Here is a 12,819-nt window from a genome sequence, read left to right as displayed (position 1 = left end):
GAGACAATGACTAAAAGGACCAATTACTGGATTTAGAATAATGAGTAGAAGTACACAAATGCAATAGCTTAAGCCAGTGTTTCTCAACCCTGGTCCTCACCGCCCCCCCTGCTCTGCATGTTTTAGTTGTGCCTCTATTCCAGATCAGCTGATTCAAATGTTTGCATGACCGTCAAGTACTGCAGAAGCCTGTTAATCACCCAGAGATACAATTCAGGTTTGTGGCAGAAGGGAAATACCGAAAATATGCAGGACAGGGGGGCAGTGAGAACCAGGTAGATAGATAGATAGATAGATAGATAGATAGATAGATAGATTGATTGATTTTTTTTTTACATATATACTTTTTCCCCCACATATATGATTTTTTGAAATCCTAACCTTCAAAAGACGTACAAAACTCTGTGAAGCTGTGATTACTATAAAGAAAGAGATTCCTTAAATTAGACTCATCTGCTGTAGCAGACACTTGGAGAGAAAGTGGTAGCACGCCTTTAAATAATTTATGCTGAAGTACAACTGCATATTAGATCCAATTACTTCCTATTATGCCATAACATGTTGTGTCTTTCTACTGTTTTTGTTAGTACAGCACATAAATATTACAGATGAGAGTCACAGTAGCTTTTTCTGAAGTGTAGAAGGGCTTCTTATTAGCTCAAAGGTGGGCAAAGGAGCTCAAGGTAAAATAAATAATGTCAAGACAGTGAATCAGTGGGTTCAGGAGGCTTAGCCTCATCCAATGATGCTAATCTGCTTTATGTTCTCTCTGAAATTACACAAAAAACATGTTTAGTCTGAACCAAAAGTCACTTAAATTTGTTCCTAACATATCTTATTTGTTTATGATTTGTAATAGTTTATACTCCACTTGTTCTTGTCAGGGGTGGGTAGTAACTTGTGATAAGTAACATTTGAAGGAAGCAAATCACTTCAAGGAGCAGTTTCACTGCACCATGCCAGTTATTGCCAGGTAAAAACTAGATCTTTGTTCAATGCTTCACTTTATTCAGAAAGTCTGGAGTCTCGGCTTTTGGGAAACCATTGCTTCCTGGAGGCCTGGGCTCTGTTGAGGTTTTAAATTTTATCCAGTCGCTAACATTTGGCCCAGGGTTATGATGGTTACCTAAACCGAACTAAATAAATAAAACTGATATTGAGAAAACCTTTTTTTTTGGACTGAATTAAATAGAAACACTAATTAATTGGAAAAATTATAACTAACTTGAATTATGTCATACATTTATAAAACTTACTACAACATATTTAATTTGAGCAGGAAAATCATTTTGCTTTAGTTTTGTTTGGATTTTTAGAAATGTCATTAATATCTATTATTCCTAATAGCTCAATAACTTATCTATGCAATTGAAACAAAGTTTGTGATTTTTATGTTACAGAACACTGAAGTTAGATATAAGCATGGTATTACAGTCTGTGTAATTTTTAAGCAATTTAGCCAGAGTCAAAATGCAACAAACTTTGCAGACATTTTTTCCAAACAAATTGTAAGTTCAGTAGCTAATGGCATTGCATGCAGATAATGTTAGCTAAATGACAAGTTAGCCCATGCCATTCAGTCAATTTACTAAGTGAATTTCCATCTGGGATTAATAGAATACATTCATTCACTCATTAATAGCATTTTAAGCTAGCTAACAATATGTTATTGTTACCAATTTTGCATCCATTGCTAGTTCATTAATGCTAACATAAACCTAAAACCCTTTCTTTTTTGCACAGAAGTTGTGCTTACTGTTGCTTTCCACATATTTAAAAGAATAGAAAGAGCTAAGTGAGGGAGGAGACATCAGAGGCAGCAGGACCATGATGCAGGTCTCATCAGGTTAGGACAGATTAGAACTTGATGAAAATCAGATATTTGCTGAACAGACAAACCAGCCAGGTATCTGCACAGGGACTTTACAGATATTTTAAAATTACTCTCGTTCACAGACATATCTTAAACATTTTAATTAGAATTTTGCGCTTTCAGAATGGGAAAGCGCAAAATACACATGATGTACTGCTGTCATCATGTCTGCAGGTAACAAGTTGACAAGTTGTGAGGAGCTTGAAAAAGTAATAAATCTGACAATATATATTTCTTGCCATGTGTGGGTTTACAAAACAGCTTATGTGGGTCTAACTATATGAAAATAAAGTTTATTTTGTGGAGAATCACATTCTGCTGTCACATCCTTTGAAATGTTTGTGTTGGCCTGTGATGCAGTAGTGTGTGAGTACTCCCGCGTGTTGGTGTGTGTGGTTACAGTGTGAATTTCCCCAATTTATCCAGTGACTATTATACTTGGCTTAGTTTAAGCATTTGTCATGCTGAAGAGAGTAAATCCTCATCGGTGCAGACAAAGTGTTTGCAAAGCATAGCCTGAGACTAGACAACATGTTTTTAGTTCATTGCTAAGCCCAAAAAATCTATTGCAATCTGGCTAGATTAAAATGAAATTATTTTTGCTACAGTGTGAAAATAGGAAGATGATTCTTTAGATGAATTCTGCACATATGAATCAGTGATAACACTAGTTCTCACATAAAAACAAGTATAACACTGTTACAGTTCTATGCTGTAAAACTAAGGACAGAATGTACCAATAGGAGAAAGAAATCTGTATGTATGATTACAATGAAGCTGGGCAGAAGGCCAGCTTTCCAATGTGCAACCTGCTCTATTCATCCACACCCAATTTAATATCACAACATAATTAAGGACTTGGCAGCTCTGCAGTGCAGATATAATGGAGGGATCTTGTATTTGTCTGAAGGTTATTGAAGGGGGCACCAGGATCACATAAAACACAAGAAAAACAAAATGTAGCACCAGAATGGGATGTATGTAAATGTTCATTTATACAATAATTAGCTATTTTTAAAGACCCTGGTCTGGGTTTGCAACATATTTCTCTGTGTTTATATCACACTTCAATTGGAAATAGAATGCAACAAGATGTCAATAAGAAATATTTTGTCTTCTTGACTGCTCAAATGGCTTTCAGTGCACATGTTTGCTGCAATTTACCAATGTCTTGGAGGGATTTTAAAGGTATCATTGAATACCACAAAATCCCTCTAAAATGATTTCGCTGTAACCAGCAAAATAAATACCTGCTACCAAGAAGAATAAAGTTGTCTTGTATTCTGAAGCAGATGTTTTAAATTGGGTTCATCAGCTAATGTCAGTGGAGGACAGAGCCAATAAGAACATTGAATTCTTTAGTGACTTTTGCCTGGTGTTTGTCTGAAAATACTATCAACAAACAGCCTTGCACCTTTGCAAATACAGTCACTCAATTCAGATCTTCCAATTTGTTGATAATTCAAACTATTTGTGGATTTCCAGAAACGTTGCCTTGTTGTCACCTTGTCAGTTGGGCTTTATTTCCCCCCTGTCAGACACTGAAGATGGTGTGTAACACTCACATAGCAGCCCTTCTGAACACTTAACTGATTGGGGTTAATCTAATCACCTGTCTTGGCAGGCAGGTTCTATTCTGTTGCCTCCCTCCACAGAGTTCTCATTAACCCCTAAAACCAACAAGGTCAGCAGCCGATTATCAGCAATGGAATCGTCCTAAAGGGAAAGGCTCAGCTGCTAATGTCATATTTCAAACTGTGTATAAAAGCTTATACAAGCTGTGTATAAAAGTATTAAAGCTGATTAGAAAAATACTGAACATGAATTTTCACACATAAACTTCATGCTTAGGAAAGATTGTACATTGATAGTTTTTTAACACTGTGCACTAAAGCAACCAATACTGAAAAGAGCTGTCTAGCTCATGTCCACAACAGCAAAAACTAAGAAGAAGCACTGGCAATGTCTCAACAGAAGATGAAGTACATACTGTGATTAAAAAAAAAGCTCTGAGCCTTTTCTCTCCAAGATTCCTAACACTAAAAGTTGCTCATACTAACAAGATTTTAGGAAAATCTTTGAATTTCTGAAAGTGTTAGATGTATTTTCTTTTTTAGAATTTTACAGGGGTGACATAAATTAATCACAAAATTTCCCCTCACAGGGGGCTAAACATTACTCCCACTAGTGGATTTAGGGTTTTTTGGAATGTTCAAAATTCTATAGGCAAAAAATAATAATTAGGGAAACAATGAAGCAGAGCTTATCTGGGGCCTCATGCGCACAAAGAAATGTGCGGCGCCATATTATACGCACAAGTCAGCATGTATAAAAATTAACTTTGCGTCAAAGTGTGCGTAAATATACGCACACATTTTTGCTGGCGTAAAATGTGCGGCAGCCACGCAAACTTTTTCTGTGAACAATATCAAACCACAAAGCGTTGAAACTCACCTAAATACATTGAAACCTGACTCCATTCATTGTTTTTTAGACCAAGAAGCATCAAACCCGATGTTTTTTTCATGATTTTATTTATGTTTTATTGCTTAAAAGTAAACGATGAAACTGAACCGCATTTATCCCCAGTCAATAAAGTAACACGAACATAAAATAAAGAAAATAAAAATAAAAGGATCTGAAAACCTCACTCGAATGTAAATAGTACTTTTCCTCAGTTTTTGTCTCATAAAAAACGCGTCGGTCTGTGCGCCGAAGCGCATGAAATGCTTCTATGGGGTAATTTAATTCTCACTAAAAAAGGGGGGGGGGTGGATCAGCAGATTAACTCCAAACAGATTTGATCATTTTTAAGGTGATTAAGGTGCGTAGACAATCCCGTATAGCTGCGCAAAACTGGAGCATTTTGGCTCTCATGGAGAACATCGCCAATGGAAGGATTCAGAGGGAGCGTGTGTTCAGAGGTCATATTTATCTTCTGTTGATGATGGTTTATTAGTGTTTAGATTAATCCAGACTGATGTTTCTGGAGCTATGAGCAAAACTTAAAGAAGGAGCCGTGTGTACCGGTACCGGTGCAACTGCAGTCATCGACCCACCTGCTTTGTGAATGCGCCTTTCTGGACAGAAAGCATCTTTGTTCTGCAAATGTACAACTTATGCAGATGATTCTACTATTTAGAATAAACGTCCACAATCCCCACTCAGAGACTCTCTGACGTGCTGTCTGTCTTTAAATCCCGGCTGAACGCCCTATTGTTCAAACAGGCATTTTCACGACCTCTTTATTTATTTATGTATTTATTTATTTTATTTGGATTTTATTTTTTTTTTCTTTAAAATGTATTATTTTTATTTTTGTGAGATGACCTTGTGTGTCCTGAAAACACTTTTTAAATAAAATATAGAATTATTATTATTATTATTATTATTATTATTATTATTATTATTACAAATACTCATACTGCTAGAAACAAGGTTACTGCTTCACACGCTGGAGGACTTCCGGGTATTTATATTAATTTTACATATGTATTTGTGCAGCTGTGCTCTATTTCCCGCAAATTAGAATTTATAAAGGAAAGGAATTTATAAAGGAAAGGTGCGCGGCCACGTGCGTACTTTATACATCCTTTTTTTTTTTTTTTTTTTTTTTTTGTACGCCGCACTTTTCTAAATTTTTCTGTACGCCAAGTTTTAGGGTGAAAACTGTGCATTCTTTTATGCATGAGGCCCCTGAATTTTTCTGAAAAATTTTAACCTCAGCCTAAAACTTACTGTATGCTTGAATAAAATATAAAGCTTTATCTCTGGTTTTCCCAAGAGGCAGTTATTTTCCTGTATGTATTTAATACTCAATCTTCACCTCATTATCCCCTTTATATTTACTACTAATGTGTGTTTTTCCATGCAAGATCAGGGACCTCATGTATATAAGAGTGCGCAGTTTTCACACTAAAACTTGGAATACGGACAAATTTAGAAAAGTGCGGCGCCCTAAAAAATTCAGATGTATAAAGCTGTAAGTACACACATATCTGCACACCTTTCCTTTATACATCCCAATTTGCACGATACAGAGCGCAGATGCTGGTCCGCCCTGTCGCCACCCACAAATACATGTGTGAATTACTATAAATACCCGAAGGCTACCACCATGTGAAGCAAGAACCATGGAAACGTTCTTGTTTGTAGCAGTATAAGTATTAATAATAATTATTATAATAATATATTTTATTTAAAAAAGTGCTTTCAGGGCATAAAAATAATCCAAATTTTTAAAAAAGCAAACAAAGAGATCGTGCAAATGCCTTAACAGTAGAGCGTTCAGCCAGGATTTAAAGACAGACAGCGTGTCAGAGAGTCATTTGAGTGAAGATTGAACGTTTATTCCAAATAGTAGAATCGTGCATAAGTCGTACATTTACAGAACAACTCTATTATAATAATTAAAAGTAAGTACTATTCAGTAAGAGAATCAAGATCAGAATTAATGTATTGCCTTTGATTGAACTTGTGCAATTAATAATATAATAGTTTAATTATAGTTCTTAACTGCCTTTTAAATCCACAATTATAGACATGCACAACCATTCTGGAAAGGCTCCCCTTGAATACAGACATAGAGTGAATTAGAGGCTATGTGAAATCTTGTTTTCCACATATCTTTCCACTCCCTGAGGAGTTCAAGTTTTTTTGGGCAAAACTTGAACTCCTCAGGGTGGATGTTTCCACCTACCACTTTCCAAATAGGTGTTAATTTTATCCAGATTGATCAAAGCACAGTGACAAGTTTGGAATCTTAACAAGAGAACACTGACCTGAGAGAAATAGTAACATGTCTGAGCTGAGCTGGAAGTGGACCGTTGTCATGACACCATTGGCTTTTTTTGAGGGGGTTGGGGGACGGGGTGTTATGAACTGAGCATGCAACACAATCAGCATCAGCAGCCAGCATATTAGTCAACAGGTTACTTTCATTTACTTTCAAGTTATTATTATTTTTTTTTTTACATTTCCAAAAGCTTTCTTACCTAGGTCAAAAAGCCAAATGATGTTAGGTCAAAAAGTCTACTTTTAACCTAGGTATACTTTGGTCAAAAAATTCTTAGGTTAATTTTTGAAGAGGACCCCAACACCATGGACCTACGTATTTGTGACCCCCGTTAGGGGGCCCCAATTTTTTGGAACTACTATGCTAAACTGTGTTATGCTTTAAAAACTTTGAACATTCGTTTTAATTAAATAGACACAAAGTGAACTTTTGTGACAAATAAACATAAGTGGTACATGCTCAAACAAGGACCAGATCCAGGCTGGAAAAGTCAGTGTCTCACCAGTCAAGTTTTAGTTTTCACATTTCCACCACACAATGGCAATGATTTCGACAGGATTTTCCAATGAACACCTTCTAAAACTCCACCAAGTGTTTTGAAAATCCTCCCAAATGTTAACAACCTGCACTAACCTGTTTTTTTCCCAACCCAATATGTTCAGAAGAAGCCCAGTTGGGTGGAACCCACTCAATTTGGTAACACTGACTACTAGTTGACTAGTCAACCCCATTGACCAAAAAAGAAAACCCAATGCATCTGGTGGACACACAGCATACACAGCTTGCAAACATCTGTAAGAGGTAAATGACATGTAAATGTAAAAACATGGAGGTCTTTTAGGATCACCATTTTAATACCAATTTTCCCCATATATTTTGTCAAGGCTAATTAAGATTGATTTGTTTTTCCCTTTTTGTACAAGTTCTACAAGATAGCTTATTATTCCCCTGACAGAAACACACTTATTCAAATTCCATGCAAACATTCAGAAAAACACTGACACTCATAAAAGGTTCATATAGGAAAGAAGAATAAGCAGAGGAAAAGTTGAGCGGTGAGCGGACATGACAGAGATCCTCAAGGGAGTCCTGAACATAAGAAGGTTCATGCCTCTCTCTTTCTTGCATTTTTCCCTCTCCAAGTCAGTGTGTGTGTGCACACACATGAGTGTGCCACCTCCCACCGGAACCTCCTTCAACAACTGCAAAACTAGGACGAAGCCTAAGGAAGAAAAAAGACAAAGGCAAGACAAAGGCACATGGGAAGAAACTGAGATGGTTGGGTGAAAAGTCAAAATGGACAGCCAGAGGAAACACTTGGGAAAAGGCCAACTAGTGCAAAGGCTGATCAAGACAGATGTAAGAAGCAGAGGCAGAAAGGACACCGAAATGAAAGAAAAAGGAAGCAAAATGTTGTAGAAACGAGAAACTGTCCAAACGTGGACAAAAATCAAGTTAAGAACACCTTTCATTTTAAGCACATCTGGAGAAGGAATAGTGCAATTTCAGAATAATGTCACGTTCAAATAGGTCTAGAACTATTTCTTTTGTGATGTCCCCACTATGCTCTACAGGACTCAAAGAACCTCAATAATTGTAAATGCAGACATGTGCTGCTACACTCTCCATTACTCCCAGTCTGTACTTTGAATACGCAGCAGCTTGCTATGATGATCCCACAATGTACACCCAGGTAGGGCTGGGCGATGTATGGAGTATCAGAGTTTTTCAATTTACGATGGTTAAAATGGCTCTATTGCAACCATCAAGTATAAACTGCCATTCATTTAACAAGACTTCAGCATCTGATTCACTCAAGTCCCTCCTCTCTCTCAACCTAAACATTTTCTGCTAGTCACACCGGACAGCAAAAAAAATATGGTGACGGTGGGAGTTTCAGGAGAAACTAAAGTAAAGTCAGATGAACTATAGTAGTTCCAAAGAGAAACAATGCTGGATCAATGATCTGTCAGTGGTTTGGATTTCATACGGAGGAAGTGGAACAAAGTAAGATAATTTGCAAAATGTACCATAAAGCCATATAAAAGGTTGTACCACAAATTTATTTCCCCACCTAAAAAATTATCCATATGCTCAATATTTTATCACACAATCTCTAGAAACCTCTGAATATTTAGCATTGATGACACCTATTCAGGGGAATTAACGTCATCTTTTGGACTTCAGCTTCTCTGATTACAGTTTAGACTTATTTCCTTTTGGCCTTTTACCATTTTAGTAAAAGGCAGCATGCGCAAATAGTTCAATACATGTGACTTATTCTGGGTCTGCTGATTTTATTGTCATTTGAACTTTTACTTCTCTCATCTGAACTCATCTGTTTTTTTTTTATTATTATTATCATAATTTTGCATTTTTTTATGTTAAAAGCACCCAAGAGGTCCTTTCATCGTGGATTCTGAGTTGGTGATTTTTTGATGGCTATAATAAAATATTCTGAATTTATTCCGATTTCGTATACAAATAAGAAAAACAACATGAATGGTGCATTTAAAAAGAGTACTTCTGTGCCATTTTACATGTTATCTAGTTTAAAATAACATTGGAGATTTTTAATATATAAATTGTGTATCATGAGATAGCAGAAATATATTAGGATATTAGATTTTCCTAATATTGCCCTCTCAAGAAGCAGCCACAAAAACATCCTAACCCTGTCACCATGAGTAAAGTCATCCACTGCCACCATCAAACTCAACCCAACACATCATGATGCTGCCGCCACAATAATAAACCCTGGGTTCTTGCTGCAGAAGTTCTGTTTACATTCTTGAATTCTCATTTCCATAAGCTTCATAGCTTAGTCTCCTCCATAGTCGAGCTGCCACATTACATACATCATGGCCAAACGTTGTAGTGATTGGGTAACGTCAGATGCAATCATTTAAAAGTTCAACTGAGTCCACGCTTCCAGCAAGCAATTGTTTCTCAATAGTTGAGGGTCCAGACCCTCTGAAATAACCAGACCATAAAACTCTTATGGTGTGGAAAAGTTTTTTGTTTTGTTTTGTTTCGTTTTTTGTTGTTGTTGTTGTTGTTTTTTTAACGTGTCAAATTCTTGTGAAAGGAACTTTTAGTGCTTCAGCATCAACAGACATAAAAAGCAAAACTTTATCTGTTTGCTGCAATTGACAGGAAGTTTTTTTAGAGGGGCCAGCAATAATCAGTTATCAATGAATCTGTGTGAGTAAAGAAGAAATGCTAAACTGAGTTAAATGAATTCAGATAGATTAATTTAGATTTTAAAAATATATTTAAAAAATGACAATTGTTTTTGCTATAATGTGAACAATTAATATTTCAAGTCTTCAGTACAAAGCTATATGCTTTTTTCATTTCTATTTACCATTTTGTGTTTTTGAATTGGAACCACCCATCAGTTTCAGAGTGACTGAAACTGGAATGCTGTGAGGTGCATTTAGGACTGAGAAGTGACAACAAAGCAGCAGTCTGAGAACGACCTGCTGAAGTGTCTGGAAACTGCTTGTTTAAGGAAAAACAGCTCTATTAGTCTGACACCACTCTTTCCCAATACTGTCAGTTTGGACAGCTGCTATTGCTCCCTTATCTACTTCTATATCAATTTGTGTTTCTATTCCCGAGTTGTCTGGTGACAGCACACTGAGCCGGCCATGGTTCAGGCTGGGAAAGTGGAAGCCGCTGTTCAAACAAACACAGGGTGAACCATCAAACCAAGTGATGTGAAAATGATACTTTAAATAGTGATCCAGTGAAATTGTGGTGAACCGGTACCAAGCTGGTAAGAAACTCAAAAACTAGAGCTGAACATCTGCAGCAGTTCAGTGGAGTCCATCCTGGTGCATAGTGCAACAGCAGGAACGCCGACTTCACTGCAGAAAGGAAACGTCCGCAGCAGGTCGCCATACAAAATGCATCGTTGTGATGGAACTCACTGTCTTTGCACTCAAACTGTGCTACCAGGATAAAGACTAAGGAACAAATGGTTTCATCGGGATTAAACACGCCCCTAACTCCCCCCCCACACTGGCCCAGGGCGGTGGCCTTCAGCCTTCTGTCCAAACCTTCACCAGATTATAATGACTGTAAACAGAAACCAGTAGTAACACATGCAGCATGGCACTGAGGACAACAGCTCTGATCACAACATGCTTTTGGATCTGTTCATTTTGTTCTCCACCGCAAATATTATGCATTTCCCCTTTTTTTTTAAAATCTGCTAGAAATAACCTAAATCCTCATAAATTATTGAATATTTTAACCCCTTAATGGCAGTATATTTTTTAGCTTTAATCAAAAGCTTTTGTCCCTGTCCGTCATATGAAAAGAAATTGCTTTAATACATAACTTTGTATTATCCAAGCCTGGGAGTGTCAGAAGCTGGCAGCAACATTAATAATAATCAATTTAAATTGTTTCTGAAAAGTTGTCAAAGAAACTGTCCCCTGGCCCAATCCCATTTATGTAAACTGCCATATTTACATAAATGGGACAGTGATCAATGAAAAGTATTTTTGCTTGGTAGAAAAAAAAATTAAATATGATTTTTTTAACTCAATAATAAACAAACACAGATGAAATAAAAATGGCTGTTTTCCAAAAATGTTTCTAGAGAGAAACTTGAATAGAAAATTACCCCCCAAATACCCAACCACAGTTATGCAAAATTAAAACAAAAAAAAAGCACAAAGCATAAATCTGTGTAAAATGTTTTAGTTCTTCCTTTCTGTTGCAGCTGCTATGTCTATTGTCTGTTGTTTTATTTTATTGTATTTTTTTCCTGAGGGACAGCCTCTTATACTTTGACTTTGCCATGTATAATGACAACAAAAAATATATTAATTGAAAAAAGAACAGCATCTAGTAAATATTAATTTGATTGATTTGTACCTGATGATTGATATCAACCACAAGGTACCAGTGGAAATAACTTCAGGTCTTGAGAAGACGATGAAAGAAGAGGTGAGCGCTGTGCTCTCCTCCTGACTGTCTCCATTAGAAGCAGTCGGAGCAGATCTGAAACTCCTCTGTTGGTTCTGCCCAGCTGAAGCAGAGCTTCCTCATCTCCTTCCCAACTCGAACCTCTGGTGTGAGCCAGAGCAGGTTTAGACCTCCAGGTCACAATCCACACACCCCCTTAGACTCTCCGAGCATCTCCGCTCTAAACCCACAGAGTTGATCAATTTGTTCTGTTTGTGATTCCAAAACCAAGAGCTCAGAAACACAGAACCAAGGAGAGTAGCACACCTGCACACAGCTTAATTTATGACACATCCATTACAGTGTGGGACCACTGGAGGTAAATTGAAATTTCAAGTGATTATTTGTCTTTCTGTGCCTTCTGTGGGTGGTGAAATTAAGCCAAGGAAACAACAAATAAAAATGCCCTTACTGTAAAAACATCCTCAGCAGCAGGCCCTGCCATCTTACTGTCCTTTTCCTGTCTTAGACATTATTTTCAACCCTAATCTCCTTTCATCATAAAGTAAAAAGATACAGGATGTTGAATGGGTCTTGGTTTCTAAATAGTGATTTCCATGCTGTGTGACTAATATCCAGCGTAAGCTTCTTTAATCTCCCAATTTACGTCAATATCCTTCTCTGTTTGCGTGTGTGTATGTGTGTGTGTGTGTGTGTGTGTGTGTGTGTGTCCAACGTTAGAGCAGATAAATGATGCTAGGATTTGAGGAGACCAGTCAGATTGCTTTGCATTTGCCTAATAAAAAGCTAAAGGATATACAATAAGTGACAATATGAGTCGCTGCCAAGACGATGACATTAACACCCAGACCCAATCAAGGACACTGTCGATATCTCTTTCCTCTCACACACTCACACTTCCAACATGTCCTCGCATCCAGAGAGAGGGATTGCCTGAGATGTAGAGAGAGAGGGAGAGAGAAAGAGAGAGAGAGAAAGAGAGAGAAAGAGAGAGAAAGACACAGAGAGGGGGCAGTGCAGGACATTATCTTGATGAAACAAAGCTTGATACAGTGAGCCAAGCCAACATGAACACAGCCCTGCTTTCTTTTAATGGAGATTACACACTCAAGGTCCACCCTGAGCTCATCTTGTTCAATACTACGTACAGCTACATCTTTGTGTGTGTGTGTGTGTGTGTGTGTGTGTGTGTGTGTGTGTGTGTGTGTGT

At 37.2% G+C, this 12,819-nt stretch overlaps 1 protein-coding gene and 1 long non-coding RNA gene across 5 annotated transcripts in view; one reads left to right on the top strand and one right to left on the bottom strand.

Annotated features, from left to right (window-relative positions):
- Positions 1-12,819, bottom strand: part of nlgn1 (neuroligin 1) — a 375,009-nt gene that overhangs the window by 303,498 nt on the left and 58,692 nt on the right. The window lies entirely within an intron of this gene.
- LOC107836522 (uncharacterized) overlaps positions 9,047-12,819 on the top strand; it is a 17,207-nt gene continuing 13,434 nt past the window's right edge. The window contains exon 1 of the long non-coding RNA XR_001662438.1: positions 9,047-12,795. This is a non-coding gene — a long non-coding RNA (uncharacterized LOC107836522). The remainder of the gene's footprint in view (positions 12,796-12,819) is intronic.

This window comes from Poecilia formosa, unplaced genomic scaffold (genome assembly GCF_000485575.1).
Source record: "Poecilia formosa unplaced genomic scaffold, Poecilia_formosa-5.1.2 Scaffold65, whole genome shotgun sequence".
Lineage (NCBI taxonomy): Eukaryota > Metazoa > Chordata > Actinopteri > Cyprinodontiformes > Poeciliidae > Poecilia > Poecilia formosa.
The sequence above is the reverse complement of the archived record's forward strand: the minus strand, read 5'-3'. Positions and strand labels throughout refer to the sequence as shown.